The sequence below is a fragment of the Aegilops tauschii genome, chromosome 4 (genome assembly GCF_002575655.3).
Source record: "Aegilops tauschii subsp. strangulata cultivar AL8/78 chromosome 4, Aet v6.0, whole genome shotgun sequence".
NCBI lineage: Eukaryota > Viridiplantae > Streptophyta > Magnoliopsida > Poales > Poaceae > Aegilops > Aegilops tauschii.
The window spans coordinates 441,068,215-441,083,543 of record NC_053038.3 but is presented as its reverse complement, the minus strand read 5'-3'; the positions used below and the strand labels follow the sequence as shown (position 1 = coordinate 441,083,543).

Sequence of the window (15,329 nt, the reverse complement as noted above, 5' to 3'; positions counted from 1 at the left end):
CGACACGCGACTTTCGAAGCCGCGCGCCTGCGGCCACGCACGCACGCATGTGGACGTGGGCACACGGGGCTCTGCGACGGTGGCTCGCACGTGCGCGCCCACCGGTATGGGCAGCAGCAGCCATGGAGGACAGGAGGAGGATAGATAGATCCGTTGAACCTGCTGCATGTACGATGCCAAAATCTGCGTACAGGGTAACATGCATTGCATGTACCAAAGCCTTTCCGTCACTCGGTGTATACCGTGGAAGGTGTACGAAATGATGATGGTGGCCAGAAATCAGAGACCGGAATTATGGCACGTCAGCTGGCCGCACCTTTATTCCGGTAGCCCCAAAGCTACCAAGATAAGGTATTGTCTATTCTATAAGGAAAAAAAGAGATAAGGTATTACCGCCTCAGCTCGACCGAGACCAGTGAGTGAACAGTTCTATCTGCACAACGTCCGATACAGTGGTACAGATAGATGGACTTGAACTAGTGCTACCAGCTTCAGAAACTACATATAGCGATCCCGACCTTGTGAGCCGGCCAGTCTTTCCAGGCATCAAACTGAAGAATCTCACAGTGATTGCAAGCCGTGGACATGGCAACCAAGCCCTTTTTGTGCTCTGCACATGTCGTGCGTATCGGAAACGGATAACGGGATTGGGAGCAGGGGAGGCTTTGGTGCCGTCCATGCCTCAGATCAGATATAAAGCTGGCGCCACAGCTTGATGATGAGCCAGGCGGTTAGGCATCCTTCGCATCCCGGCTCCCATGCTCTGCCTATGTTCGGTGGCCGGCCATCTCGACCGCTCCACCACACATTGCATGTGTGCGCCGGCCTCTCGAGTGCGCATGAGAGAGAGAGCGCGCATCTTGCATCCCCTGCCTTGCCCACGATCCGGATAGGGTTTGGGATTTGACATAACATGGAGCACAGAAGACATGCATGTTGTCCCTGGAGCACGAGCACTTTGCAGCATGGATGGACAGTGCAGGTGATCTCCCGAGCTTTGTGATCAATACTACAATCTTGGTTGGGATGGTTTCCCGGTGTTGAGTACTCCCTCCGTTGCATAATATGGTGCCTATACATTTTTACAAAAGTCAAACATCACAAACTTTGACCATATTTATAGAGAAAAGTAGGTACATCTAGAATACGAATGCACATCATTGAATACATCGTGAGTTATATTTTTAAAGGTATTATAGATGTAGACAGTTTTCTTTATACACTTGATCAAAGTTGGTAAAGTTTGACTTTCACAAAAATTTATAGGCACTACATTATGGAATGGAGGGAGTATAATATTTAGATTGAAAACATAGGATAGATTAGGAAATATTTCGCATTGTCTTGTATTTCAAAAAAATCATATACTCCTATATACATGCCCACGAGGCTCAAGCAATACAACAACGATTCCATCAATCCCTTCTATCCCTTCTAAGATGGCATCAACCTAATCTCGATCCAAACCCTAGCCATCGCCGCTTCCGCACCGCGCAGCCCCCGGGCGGTCGATCTCCATGATCGTCACCAGGGGCCGCGCCGCCCATACCTAGGGTTTGTCCGCCGATCATTGTTGATTGGCTGCCCTAGAAAGTCTTTTTCCCGATCCTTAGTCCGGGTTTTCTCTCTTACGTCGGTCGTCTTGATCGGTGCTTCTTTTTTGTTCTCCGATCTATAAGTCGGTTTGCGTCGCCCGACACCGTTCGTCGTCAGCAACGCGCGTCTGCTTCATCAACATCTTCGTCGTCTCTTGCAAGATGGTTCCTCGGGCAGTTCACGCATGTCTCGCGGGCGCGCTGGTACGGGCGGCCGCTACGGTGCTCCCGCGCTGGACTCGTCTCCTCGCAGCGTCGCTGCACGCGGCCACTCACGCGCCATGCCCGGACAGAGTTGACCGCTGGACTGCCTGGGCGAATGGCTTGGTCCACTCATGCGTTGCATGGCTGATCAGCGCTCACGTATGTAGCAACCTGGACGGATGTGGCTACACGTGTGCCCGTTGGACACGCTTGTCACGTTCGGCCGCGCGACGCACGGCGCGGGCACGTCATCCTCGACAGAGCAGCTGGTCTGACCATGCGAGCAATTGGCTTTATCAGTCGCGAGCACGCGATCTACTCTGTCCTTGTCGCCTGTTCGGTCTGATCAATCATATGCGCGTCACTGAAAGTTTTCGTGAAGATTGTTATCAAGTTTACACGCCTCTCTACCGAATCGAGCATCGGACTGCAGTTTTGTCGTCCTTTGGACCGCAACGTCACCGTCCCACGGTTTTCTCCGCGACTGCACCGACCCGCGTGTCGCCGCTGCGTCGCCTCTTTGGACCGTAGTGCCGCGGCCCATAGTCTATTGTAGCCTCGAGGTCGTCCGCTTCAGGGCGTCCTTGTGGCTGCAGTGACCCTCGCGTTGCCGCTGCATCCCCATCTAGCTGTAGCAAGCGTGGCACGTGGTCCTTGCCGTTGCCTCGTGGTTTTTTTCATGACAGCATCGACCCGCGCGTTGTCGCTGCGTCGCCCCGTCGGGCCGTAGTGCCGCTGCCCGCGGTCCGCCGCCGTCCCGAGGTCGTCCGCTCCGGGCCGTCCCCAAGGCTGCACCGACCCTCGTGCTGCCACTGCGTCGCCCGATCGGGCCGTAGCGAGCGTGGCCTGCAACCGCCATGAGGTCTTCCCCGCCGTCGCCCCGACCAGCGCGCTGCCGCTGCGTCGCTCATTCGGGTCGTAGCGTCGCAGCGCGCGGTCTACTCCGCCGTCCCCGCGCATCGACTTCTATGTGGTATGCGTCGCGCCGCCTCCTTAGGCGCGGGAACGCCACCGTCCGCGTCGGTCTTCGTCATGTTGTCGGGTTCTTCCTCGCCTACTTCGAGCACCATCGCCGCGCTTCTGACCTAGCGGCCGCTGCCGCCTCCTCCTCAGGTCGCCGCCGCTGCTCTTCTTCCCGGTCCACGGCGACTACCTCGACATCGGCCACCCCGACTCGACATCGACCACGGCGTCCCTCGCACGGCTACGTCGACCACGGCCACACCACCCTATGCTCTCGGCTATCTCGACAAACAGCACAAAGGTCTACCGCCTTGCCTGAGCAACCTCGTTGGTTTTCACTCCAGCCACGACTTCCATGATGCATCGACCGATACGACTGTGGGGGGGTGTCCGTCGGCTTGCCTTCGGATTCTTCTCCAGTCTCACTGTCTGCGTCGCTACCGTTGTGACTGCGGGGGGTGTTGAGTATAATGTTTAGATTGGAAACATAGGATAGACTAGGAAATATTCTGATTTGTCTTGTATTCCAAGAAGATCATGTACTCATATATATGCCCACGAGGCTGAAGCAATACAACAACGATTCCACCAGTCCTTTCTATCCCTTCTAAGAGCATCTCTAGCCGCGCCCCCAACACGCCCCCAAGGCGATTATTTCACGCCGGCGCCCAAAAATCGGCCCAGTCGCGCCCCTAGGAGCCCGTTTTTCGCCGGTTTGGCCGAAACTGGCGCCGGCGGACCCAGGCAGAACCCGGCGCGCTGGGGGCGCCCGGGGGCGCCGGGGCAAGTGATTTTGGCGTGAACTCACTGCGGGCCCGCCGAGTCAGTGACACTCGCCTCGTCGTCCTCAGAACGCCTCGGTTTTTCGCGGGGAATCAAAGGCTGTCGCCGGTCAGCCTTCCATTGATTCCTCACGGGCGGCGCGGCGACGCCCCCTTGAAGGAAATATGCCCTAGAGGCAATAATAAAGTTATTATTTTATTTCCTTATATCATGATAAATGTTTATTATTCATGCTAGAATTGTATTAACCGGAAACTTGATACATGTGTGGATACATAGACAAAATACTTTGTCCCTAGTATGCCTCTACTTGACTAGCTCATTGATCAAAGGTGGTTATGTTTCCTAACCATAGACATGTGTTGTCATTTGATAAACGGGATCACATCATTAGAGAATGATGTGATGGACAAGACCCGTCCGTTAGCTTGGCATAATGATCGTATAGTTTTATTGCTATTGCTTTCTTCATGACTTATACATGTTCCTCTGACTATGAGATTATGCAACTCCCGAATACCGGAGGAATACCTTGTGTGCTATCAAACGTCACAACGTAACTGGGTGGTTATAAAGATTCTCTATAGGTGTCTCCGAAGGTGTTTGTTGGGTTGGCATGGATCGAGATTAGGATTTGTCACTCCGAGTATCGGAGAGGTATCTCTGGGCCCTCTCGGTAATGCACATCACTATAAGCCTTGCAAACAATGTGACTAATGAGTTAGTCACGGGATTATGCATTACGGAACGAGTAAAGAGACTTGCCGGTAACGAGGTTGAACTAGGTATGCGTTGGGGAACGTAGTAATTTCAAAAAAATCCTACGCACACGCAAGATCATGGTGATGCATAGCAACGAGAGGGGAGAGTGTTCTCTACGTACCCTCGTAGACCGTAAGTGGAAGCGTTATGAAAACGCGGTTGATGTAGTCGTACGTATATACTAGTGACACTCTGTTTGTCTATGTATTCACACATGTACTAAGTTTCCGGTTAATACAATTCTAGCATGAATAATAAACATTTATCATGATATAAGGAAATATAAATAACAACTTTATTATTGCCTCTAGGGCATATTTCCTTCAGTCTCCCACTTGCACTAGAGTCAATAATCTAGATTACCCAGTAATGATTATAACACCCATGGAGTCTCTGTGCTGATCATGTTTTGCTCGTGAGAGAGGCTTAGTCAACGGGTCTGCAAAATTCAGATCCGTACGTATCTTGCAAATCTCTATGTCTCCCTCCTTGACTTGATCGCGGATGGAATTGAAGCATCTCTTGACGTGCTTGGTTCTCTTGTGAAATCTGGATTCCTTTGCCAAGGCAATTGCACCAGTATTGTCACAAAAGATTTTCATTGGACCCGATGCACTAGGTATGACACCTAGATCGGATATGAACTCCTTCATCCAGACTCCTTCATTTGCTGCTTCCGAAGCAGCTATGTACTCCGCTTCACACGTAGATCCCGTCACGACGCTTTGCTTAGAACTGCACCAACTGAGAGCTCCACCGTTCAATATAAACACGTATCCGGTTTGTGACTTAGAGTCATCCGGATCAGTGTCAAAGCTTGCATCGACGTAACCATTTACGACAAGCTCTTTGTCACCTCCATAAACAAGAAACATATCCTTAGTCCTTTTCAGGTATTTCAGGATATTCTTGACCACTGTCCAGTGATCCACTCCTGGATTACTTTGGTACCTCCCTGCTAAACTGATAGCAAGGCACACATCAGGTCTGGTACACATCATTGCATACATGATAGAGCGTATGGCTGAAGCATAGGGAACACCTTTCATTTTCTCTCTATCTTCTGCAGTGGTCGGGCATTGGGTCTGACTCAACTTCACACCTTGTAACATAGGCAAGAACCCTTTCTTTGCTTGATCCATTTTGAAATTTTTCAATACTTTATCAAGGTATGTGCTTTGTGAAAGTCCAATTAAGCGTCTTGATCTATCTCTATAGATCTTGATGCCCAATATATAAACAGCTTCACCGAGGTCTTTCATTGAGAAACTCTTGTTCAAGTATCCTTTTATGTTATCCAGAAATTCTATATCATTTCCAATCAACAATATGTCATCCACATATAATATTAGAAATGCTACAGAGCTCCCACTCACTTTCTTGTAAATACAGGCTTCTCCAAAAGTCTGTATAAAACCATATGCTTTGATCACACTATCAAAACGTTTATTCCAACTCTGAGATGCTTGCACCAGTCCATAAATGGATCGCTGGAGCTTGCACACTTTGTTATCATCCTTTGGATCGATAAAACCTTCAGGTTGCATCATATACAACTCTTCTTCCAGAAATCCATTCAGGAATGCAGTCTTTACATCCATTTGCCAAATTTCATAATCATAGAATGCAACAATTGCTAACATGATTCAGACGGACTTAAGCATCGCTACGGGTGAGAATGTCTCATCGTAGTCAACTCCTTGAACTTGTCAAAAACCTTTCGCAACAAGTTGAGCTTTGTAGACAGTAACATTACCATCAACATCAGTCTTCTTCTTGAAGATCCATTTATTTTCGATGGCTTGCCGATCATCGGGTAAGTCAATCAAAGTCCATACTTTGTTCTCATACATGGATCCCATCTCAGATTTCATGGCCTCAAGCCATTTCGCGGAATCTGGGCTCATCATCGCTTCCTCATAGTTCATAGGTTCGTCATGGTCAAGTAACATGACCTACAGAACAGGATTACCGTACCACTCTGGTGTGGATCTGACTCTGGTTGACCTACGATGTTTGGTAGTAACTTGATCTGAAGTTGCATGATCATCATCATTAGCTTCCTCACTAATTGGTGTAGGAGTCACAGGAATAGATTTCTATGATGAACTACTTTCCAATAAGGGAGTAGGTACAGTTACCTCATCAAGTTCTACTTTCCTCCCTGTTGAGGATATAACCATTAGAGTCACCTGCCCAGGAGGGGCCGGGTTACGTCATAATGACCATCACGTGAAGCCCAGTACCAAGCTTGAGGATGGCGCATCAATAATGGGCTTAAGACCCGGAGGCGGCTTAAGGACCGTAGTGATAAACCGCCGTTGTGGCAATGACTTGTAGTGTAAGGCAAGATTAGTTAAGAGTCCGAGCCGGATATTGTTATAAGCCGGCCGGGACTCTGAGAGCCGCGGGGCGTCAACCTCTCTATATAAAGGGATGACCCGGCGGCGGTTCAGGATGAGAGACAACAGATCAAGAGCCAGGCATAGCGATTAAGCTCCCTGGTCATCGAAACCCTAAGTAATACCACCTCAACTGGACGTAGGCTTTTACCTTCACCGTAAGGGGCCGAACCAGTATAAACCTCGTGTTCCTTGTCCCGCTTAACCCCTTTAAGCTTCCTAGCTGCGATGGCTCCACGACTAAGTCCTTGCACGAGGACATCTGCCGTGACAATTCCACGACACTCCCACTCACTTCTTCCGAGAGAAACTCCTTCTCTAGAAAGGATCCATTCTTAGCAACGAATGTCTTGCCTTCGGATCTCTGATAGAAGGTGTACCCGCCAAGCAATCCAGACCCGAACCAGATCAACGCCGTTAAGGCCGTTTCCCAGAAGAGCTTTAATCTTGTTGATGGTGGGGATAAGTGGTTGACGCTCAGCTTGAGATAATTTGTCTGGCAGGGGGTGATTTGACTCCAGACGCAGGGCGCGAAAGCCGGGCAGAGGGTTCTCATCAGCCGGAGAAGTATCCTGGCAGTAGAACCATGTCTGGTTCCAGTCCTTTGGGTGGCTTGGCGGCTCAGCATAAGGAAAGAGGCAATCTCTCCGTCGTTGGATTGAAATCCCGCCAAGTTCCAGGCTAGGCCCGTTGGCACACTCGTTCTGGCGGTTCAGATAAAACAGCTCCCTAAAGAGTAGTAGGCTGGACTCTTCTCCAAGGTACACCTCACAGAACACTTGGAAGTTACAAATGTTCGACACGGAATTGGGTCCAATGTCTTGAGGTCGCAGATCGAAAAAGTGCAGAACATCTCTGAAGAATTTTGAGCTGGGAGGTGCAAAACCCCGGCTCATGTGATCAGCAAATATAACAACCTCTCCGTCTCTTGGTTGAGGTCTTTCTTCGGACGGGTCAGGGGCACGATAGGACATGACCTCCTTCTTAGGCAGGTAACCCGTCTTCACGAAGTCATCTAAGGTATTATCAGTAACGTTGGATCTCACCCAGTTGCATGTAATGGGTGCCTTGGGAGCCTTGGGCGGCATTGTGAAAGACGGAAGCCTATGACAAAAGAAAATTTCTGGTTCAAATTTAAGCCGGAGGAAGATTTCAGTTCAGTATTCAGACGGCGGCTTATGAAGGGGCCTAATGATATATGGCTAATTGTGTCGGGTTATCTAAGCCGCTGTGGATATCATAAGTAATTCAAGTTGTTTAAACCTCTATTATGAATGAGCCGGAAATTTCACAGAGCATGGCCTCTTTTAAGCCGGCGATATGGGCCGCCATGGTTAACAGATGCAGTTTTTTGTCTAAGTGTTGCACAAACAAGTTTCACAGACTGCATGGATTATTTTGGATCAAATGGTCGTTTAGAAAGGAAAAATTTCTAGACCTAAAAACTGATACAGAGAAGTTCGTAAGCTCTAAATGAGGTCTTGTTGCGGACAAAGGGGATTTACTAGCATAAAAATGAGTGAGAAACTACTACCGCAGGGAGTTTATACCGTTTTTGGATCAAAGGGAACCTCGGTGGCGGAACTGTGAAGAAATCGCGATGAACTACGAAGAACACAGAGAACTTGCGGGCTCTAATGCGGATCTAAGGTACGGGACAGCGAGGACTTACTGGTGCTGATGAGCAGCGGAGGCGCGCCGCAGGATTCTGGTCAAGACAGGTTGATGCAGCGGCCTTGGTCGGTGAGGACGAGGTGCACGGCGGCGGCGGCGGAGCTCGGGCTCTGGAGCGTCAGAGGAGGAAGACGATGGAGGGGAAGAGTGACGAAGACCTATGGGCCGGGCCTATTTATAAGGGCCGGCTGGTAAATGGGCGCGGGAAAAGAGGAGGCGGAAGACATGATTATATTGCCGCAGAAACGCCTCGATTTTCGGGATGGTCTTTAAAGATAAGATCCGTTGAGATATGACAGAATAAAACATGAATTTAATGGAAGATGACGTCATGGCGGGTTACCATGAATCCAGAAGATGACGTCACGACGGGTTATAACCTTTGCACAGGAAGAAGCCGGAAGATTTTGAAGATTGACATGAACCGGTTCAAATCAATCTGGGGCCTAATGTTGAGGATATAACCATTAGAGTCACCCGCCCAGGAGGGGCCGGGTTACGTCATAATGATCATCACGTGAAGCCCAGTACCAAGCTTGAGGATGGCGCATCAATAATGGGCTTAAGACCTGGAGGCGGCTTAAGGCCCGTAGTGATAAACCACCGTTGTGGCAATGACTTGTAGTGTAAGGCAAGATTAGTTAAGAGTCCGAGCCGGATATTGTTATAAGCCGGCCGGGACTCTGAGAGCCGTGGGGCGTCAACCTCTCTATATAAAGGGATGACCCGGCGGCGGTTCAGGATGAGAGACAACAGATCGAGAGCCAGGCATAGCGATTAAGCTCCCTGGTCATCGAAACCCTAAGTAATACCACCTCAACTGGACGTAGGCTTTTACCTTCACCGTAAGGGGCCGAACCAGTATAAACCTCGTGTTCCTTGTCCCGCTTAACCCCTTTAAGCTTCCTAGCTGCGATGGCTCCACGACTAAGTCCTTGCACGAGGACATCTGCCGTGACAATTCCACGACACTCCCACTCACTTCTTTCAAGAGAATCTCCTTCTCTAGAAAGGATCCATTCTTAGCAACGAATGTCTTGCCTTCGGATCTCTGATAGAAGGTGTACCCAACAGTCTCCTTTGGGTATCCTATGAAGACACATTTCTCCAATTTGGGTTCGAGCTTATCAGGTTGAAGCTTTTTCACATAAGCATCGCAGCCCCAAACTTTAAGAAACGACAACTTTGGTTTCTTGCCAAACCACAGTTCATAAGGTGTCATCTCAACGGATTTAGATGGTGCCATATTTAACGTGAATGCAGCCATCTCTAAAGCATAACCCCAAAATGATAACGGTAAATCAGTAAGAGACATCATAGATCGCACCATATGTAGTAAAGAACGATTACGACGTTCGGACACACCATTACGCTGTGGTGTTCCGGGTGGCGTGAGTTGCGAAACTATTCCGCATTGTTTCAAATGAAGACCAAACTTGTAACTCAAATATTCTCCTCCATGATTAGATCGTAGAAACTTTATTTTCTTGTTACGATGATTTTCCACTTCACTCTGAAATTCTTTGAACTTTTCAAATGTTTCAGACTTATGTTTCATCAAATAGATATACCCATATCTGCTCAAATCATATGTGAAGGTGAGAAAATAACGATACCCGCCGTGAACCTCAACATTCATCGGACCACATACATCAGTATGTATGATTTCCAACAAAACTGTTGCTCGCTCCATTGTTCCGGAGAACGGAGTTTTAGTCATCTTGCCCATGAGGCATGGTTCCGAAGTACCAAGTGATTCATAATCAAGTGATTCCAAAAGTCCATCAGAATGGAGTATCTTCATGCGCTTTACACCAATATGACCCAAACGGCAGTGCCACAAATAAGTTGCACTATCATTATCAACTCTGCATCTTGTGGCTTCAATATTATGAATATGTGTGTCACTACTATCGAGATTCAACAAAAATAGACCACTCTTCAAGGGTGCATGACCATAAAAGATATTACTCACATAAATAGAACAACCATTATTCTCTGATTTAAATGAATAACTGTCTCGCATAAAACAAGATCCACATATAATGTTCATGCTTAACGCTGGCACCAAATAACAATTATTTAGGTCTAAAACTAATCCCGAAGGTAGATGTAGAGGTAGCGTGCCAACCGCGATCACATCGACTTTGGAATCATTTTCGACGCGCATCGTCACCTCGTCCTTAGCCAATCTTCGCTTAATCCGTAGTCCCTGTTTCGAGTTGCAAATATTAGCAACAGATCCAGTATCAAATACCCAGGTGCTACTGCGAGCATTAGTAAGGTACACATCAATAACATGTATATCACATATACCTTTGTTCAACTTGCCATCCTTCTTATCCGCCAAATACTTGGGGCAGTTCCGCTTCCAGTGACCAGTCCCTTTGCAGTAGAAGCACTCAGTATCAGGCTTAGGTCCAGACTTGGGCTTCTTCACTTGAGCAGCAACTTGCTTGCCGTTCTTCTTGAAGTTCCCCTTCTTCCCATTACCCTTTTTCTTGAAACTGGTGGTTTGTTGACCATCAACACTTGATGCTCCTTCTTGATTTCTACCTCCGCAGCCTTTAGCATTGCGAAGAGCTCGGGAATTGTCTTATCCATCCCTTGCATGTTATAGTTCATCACGAAGCTCTTGTAGCTTGGTGGCAGTGATTGAAGAATTCTGTCAATGACACTATCATCAGGAAGATTAACTCCCAGTTGAATCAAGTGATTGTTATACCCAGACATTTTGAGTATATGCTCACTGACAGAACTATTCTCCTCCATCTTGCAGCTGTAGAACTTATTGGAGACTTCATATCTCTCAATCCGGGCATTTGCTTGAAATATTAACTTCAACTCCTGGAACATCTCATATGCTCCATGACGTTCAAAACGTCGTTGAAGTCCCGGTTCTAAGCCGTAAAGCATGGCACACTGAACTATCGAGTAGTCATCAGCTTTGCTCTGCCAGACGTTCATAACATCTGGCGTTGCTCCTGCAGCGGGTTTGGCACCTAGCGGTGCTTCCAGGACATAATTCTTCTATGCAGCAATGTGGATAATCCTCAAGTTACGTACCCAGTCCGTGTAGTTGCTACCATCATCTTGCAACTTAGCTTTCTCCAGGAACGCATTAAAATTCAACGGAACAACAACACGGGCCATCTATCTACAACAACATAGACATGCAAAATACTATCAGGTACTAAGTTCATGATAAATTAAAGTTCAATTAATCATATTACTAAAGAACTCCCACTTAGATAGATATCCCTCCAATCATCTAAGTGATCACATGATCCATATCAACTAAACCATGTCCGATCATCACGTGAGATGGAGTAGTTTTCAATGGTGAACATCACTACGTTGATCATATCTACTATATGATTCATGCTCGACCTTTCGGTCTCAGTGTTCCGAGGCCATATCTGTATATGCTAGGCTCGTCAAGTTTAACCCGAGTATTCTGCGTGTTTAAAACTGGCTTGCACCCGTTGTATGTGAACGTAGAGCTTATCACACCCGATCCTCATGTGGTGTCTTAGCACGACAAACTTTCGCAATGGTGCGTACTCAGGGAGAACCTTGTACCTTGAAATTTAGTGAGAGATCATCTTATAATGCTACCGTCGAACTAAGCAAAATAAGATGCATAAAGGATAAACATCACATGCAATCAATATAAGTGATATGATATGGCCATCATCATCTTGTGCCTTTGATCTCCATCTCCAAAGCACCGTCATGATCACCATCGTCACCGGCGCGACACCTTGATCTCCATCGTAGCATTGTTGTCGTCTCGCCAACTATTGCTTCTACGACTATCGCTACCGCTTAGTGATAAAGTAAAGCAATTACATGGCGATTGCATTTCATACAATAAAGCGACAACCATATGGCTCCTGCAGTTGCCGATAACTCTGTTACGAAACATGATCATCTCATACAATAAAATTGAGCATCATGTCTTGACCATATCACATCACAACATGCCCTGCAAAAACAAGTTAGATGTCCTCTACTTTGTTGTTGCAAGTTTTATGTGGCTGCTACGGGCTGAGCAAGAACCGTTCTTACCTACGCATCAAAACCACAATGATTTTTCATCAAGTATGTGCTGTTTTAACCTTCAACAAGGACCGAGCGTAGCCACACTCGATTCAACTAAAGTTGGAGAAACTAACACCCGGCAGCCACCTGTGTGCGAAGCACGTCGGTAGAACCAGTCTCGCGTAAGCGTACGCGTAATGTCAGTCCAGGCCGCTTCATCCAACAATACCGCCAAATCAAAGTATGACATGCTGGTAAGCAGTATGACTATTATCGCCCACAACTCACTTGTGTTGTACTCATGCATATAACATCTACGCATAAACCTGGCTCGGATGCCACTGTTGGGGAACGTAGTAATTTCAAAAAAATTCCTACGCACACGCGAGATCATGGTGATGCATAGCAACGAGAGGGGAGAGTGTTGTCTACGTACCCTCGTAGACCGTAAGTGGAAGCGTTATGACAACGCAGTTGATGTAGTCGTACGTCTTCACGATCGACCGACCCTAGTACCGAAAGTACGGCACCTCTGCGATCTGCACACGTTCGGCTCGGTGACGTCCCACGAACTCACGATCCAGCAGATTGTCGAGGGAGAGCTTCCTCAGCACGATGGCATTATGACGGTGATGATGAAGCTACCGGCGCAGGGCTTAAGCACTGCAACGATATGACCGAGGTGGATTATGGTGGAGGGGGGCACCGCACATGGCTAAGAGATCAATGATCAACTTGTGTTCTCTAGGGTGCCCCCTGCCCCCGTATATAAAGGAGCAAGGGGGGAGGCCGGCTGGCCCTTGGGGCGCGCCAAGGAGGGGAGTCCTCCTCCTCCTAGTAGGAGTAGGACTCCCCCTTTCCTAGTCCAACTAGGAGGAGGAAGGGGAAAGGAAGGAAGAGGAAGAAGAGAAGGAAAGGGGGGGGCGCCCCCCTCCCTAGTCCAATTCGGACTCCCTATAGGGAGTGGGCGCGGCTTCCCCTTATGGGCTGCCTCCCCTCTTCCCTATGGCCCATGTAGGCCCAACTTCCCCCCCCCCCGGGTGGGGGGGGTTCCGGTAACCCTCCGACACTCCGGTTTTCTCCGAAACCACCCGGAACACTTCCGGTGTCCGAATATAGCCGTCCAATATATCAATCTTTATGTCTCGACCATTTCGAGACTCCTCGTCATGTCCGTGATCACATCCGGGACTCCGAACTACCTTCGGTACATCAAAACACATAAACTCGTAATACCGATCGTCGCCGAACTTTAGGCGTGCGGACCCTACGGGTTCGAGAACTATGTAGACATGACCGAGACATGTCTCCGGTCAATAACCAAAAGCGGAACCTAGATTTTCATATTGGCTCCCACATATTCTACGAAGATCTTTATCGGTCAAACCACATAACGATATACGTTGTTCCCTTTGTCATCGGTATGTTACTTGCCCGAGATTCGATCATCGGTATCTCAATACCTAGTTCAATCTTGTTACCGGCAAGTCTCTTTACTCGGTCTGTAATGCATCATCCCGCAACTATCTCATTAGTCACATTGCTTGCAAGGCTTATAGTGATGTGCATTACCGAGAGGGCCCAGAGATACCTCTCCGACAATCGGAGTGACAAATCCTAATCTCGATCTATGCCTGCTCAACAAGTACCATCGGAGACACCTGTAGAGCACCTTTATAATCACCCAGTTATGTTGTGACGTTTGGAAGCACACAAAGTGTTCCTCCGGTATTTGGGGGTTGGATAATCTCATAGTCATAGGAACATGTATAAGTCATGAAGAAAGCAATAGCAACATACTAAACGATCATGTGCTAAGCTAACGGAATGGGTCAAGTCAATCACATCATTCTCTAATGATGTGATCCCATTAATCAAATGACAACTCATGTCTATGGCTAGGAAACTTAGAGCATCTCCAGCCGTGCCCCCAGGAAGGCCTCCCCAGGCGATTTTTTCGCGCCGGCGCTGAAAAAACGGCCCAGTCGCGCCCCCAGTAGCCCGATTTTCGCCGGCCTGGGCCGAAATCAGCGCCTGCAGACCCAGGCCGAACCCGGCGCGCTGGGGGGCACCCGGGGGCGCCGGGGTGAGTGGTTTTGGTGCGAAAAAGCCGCGGGCCAGCCGCGTCAGCGACACCGTGCCTCGCCTTCCCCCAACGCCTCGGTTCCCGCGGGGAATCAATGGCAAGGCTGCCGCCGCCGGTCAGCTTTGCCATTGATTCCTCACGGGCGGTGCGTCACGGGACGGCGCGCCGACGCCTTCCCTCCCTCGCACGCGTACACACGGGCGCGGCGCGCCTATATAAGCCGGTGGCCTCGCTTGTCTGTGGCCACACCAGTCCAGCCCTCGCCGCCGAGCTATACCTCTCCCGAGCGCCGCCGCCCAGCCCCTCCCTCTCTCTCCCCTCCCCGATGGCCGAGCGTTTCCCCGGAGACGAGGCGGCGGCCAACGGCTTCGGCCGCCGCACGCTCCGCGAACAGGAGTCCTGGCTCCTATTCCAGGCGAACATCCCGGTGCCGCCGGACATGCGCGCCGGGACGACGGGCTGGAGGGTCAGCAACTGGGGAGTGCCCATTCCCTCGTTGCCCGACGCCGTGGCCAAACCCTCCTACTTCGCCGACGAGGTCGACGTCGTGCGCGCCTCCCTCACTGACGCCCAACTCTCCCTCCCCCAGTACGCCGCCGACAACCACGCGGCTTGGGCGGCGTACTTCGAGCGCCGTCAGCGGCAGTGAATGGCGTCCACCAACGGCGCGCTGGTGGTCGGCGGCCTGAAGAACAGCGAGGGGCGCCACCTGTGGTGGGGTGTACCCGGCCGCACACTCGAGGGCGTGCTGATGCACCTCGAGGGCGGCAACGACCCGCCGTTGGCGTACCCCCCGGCGAGGGCTGCCGCCCCGGC

General features: G+C 49.5%; 1 pseudogene; it reads right to left on the bottom strand.

Annotated features, from left to right (window-relative positions):
- Nucleotides 1–3,259: 3,259 nt before the first annotated feature.
- Nucleotides 3,260–14,954, bottom strand: LOC141021944 (uncharacterized; annotated as a pseudogene).
- Between the last annotated feature and the right edge of the window lie 375 nt (nt 14,955–15,329).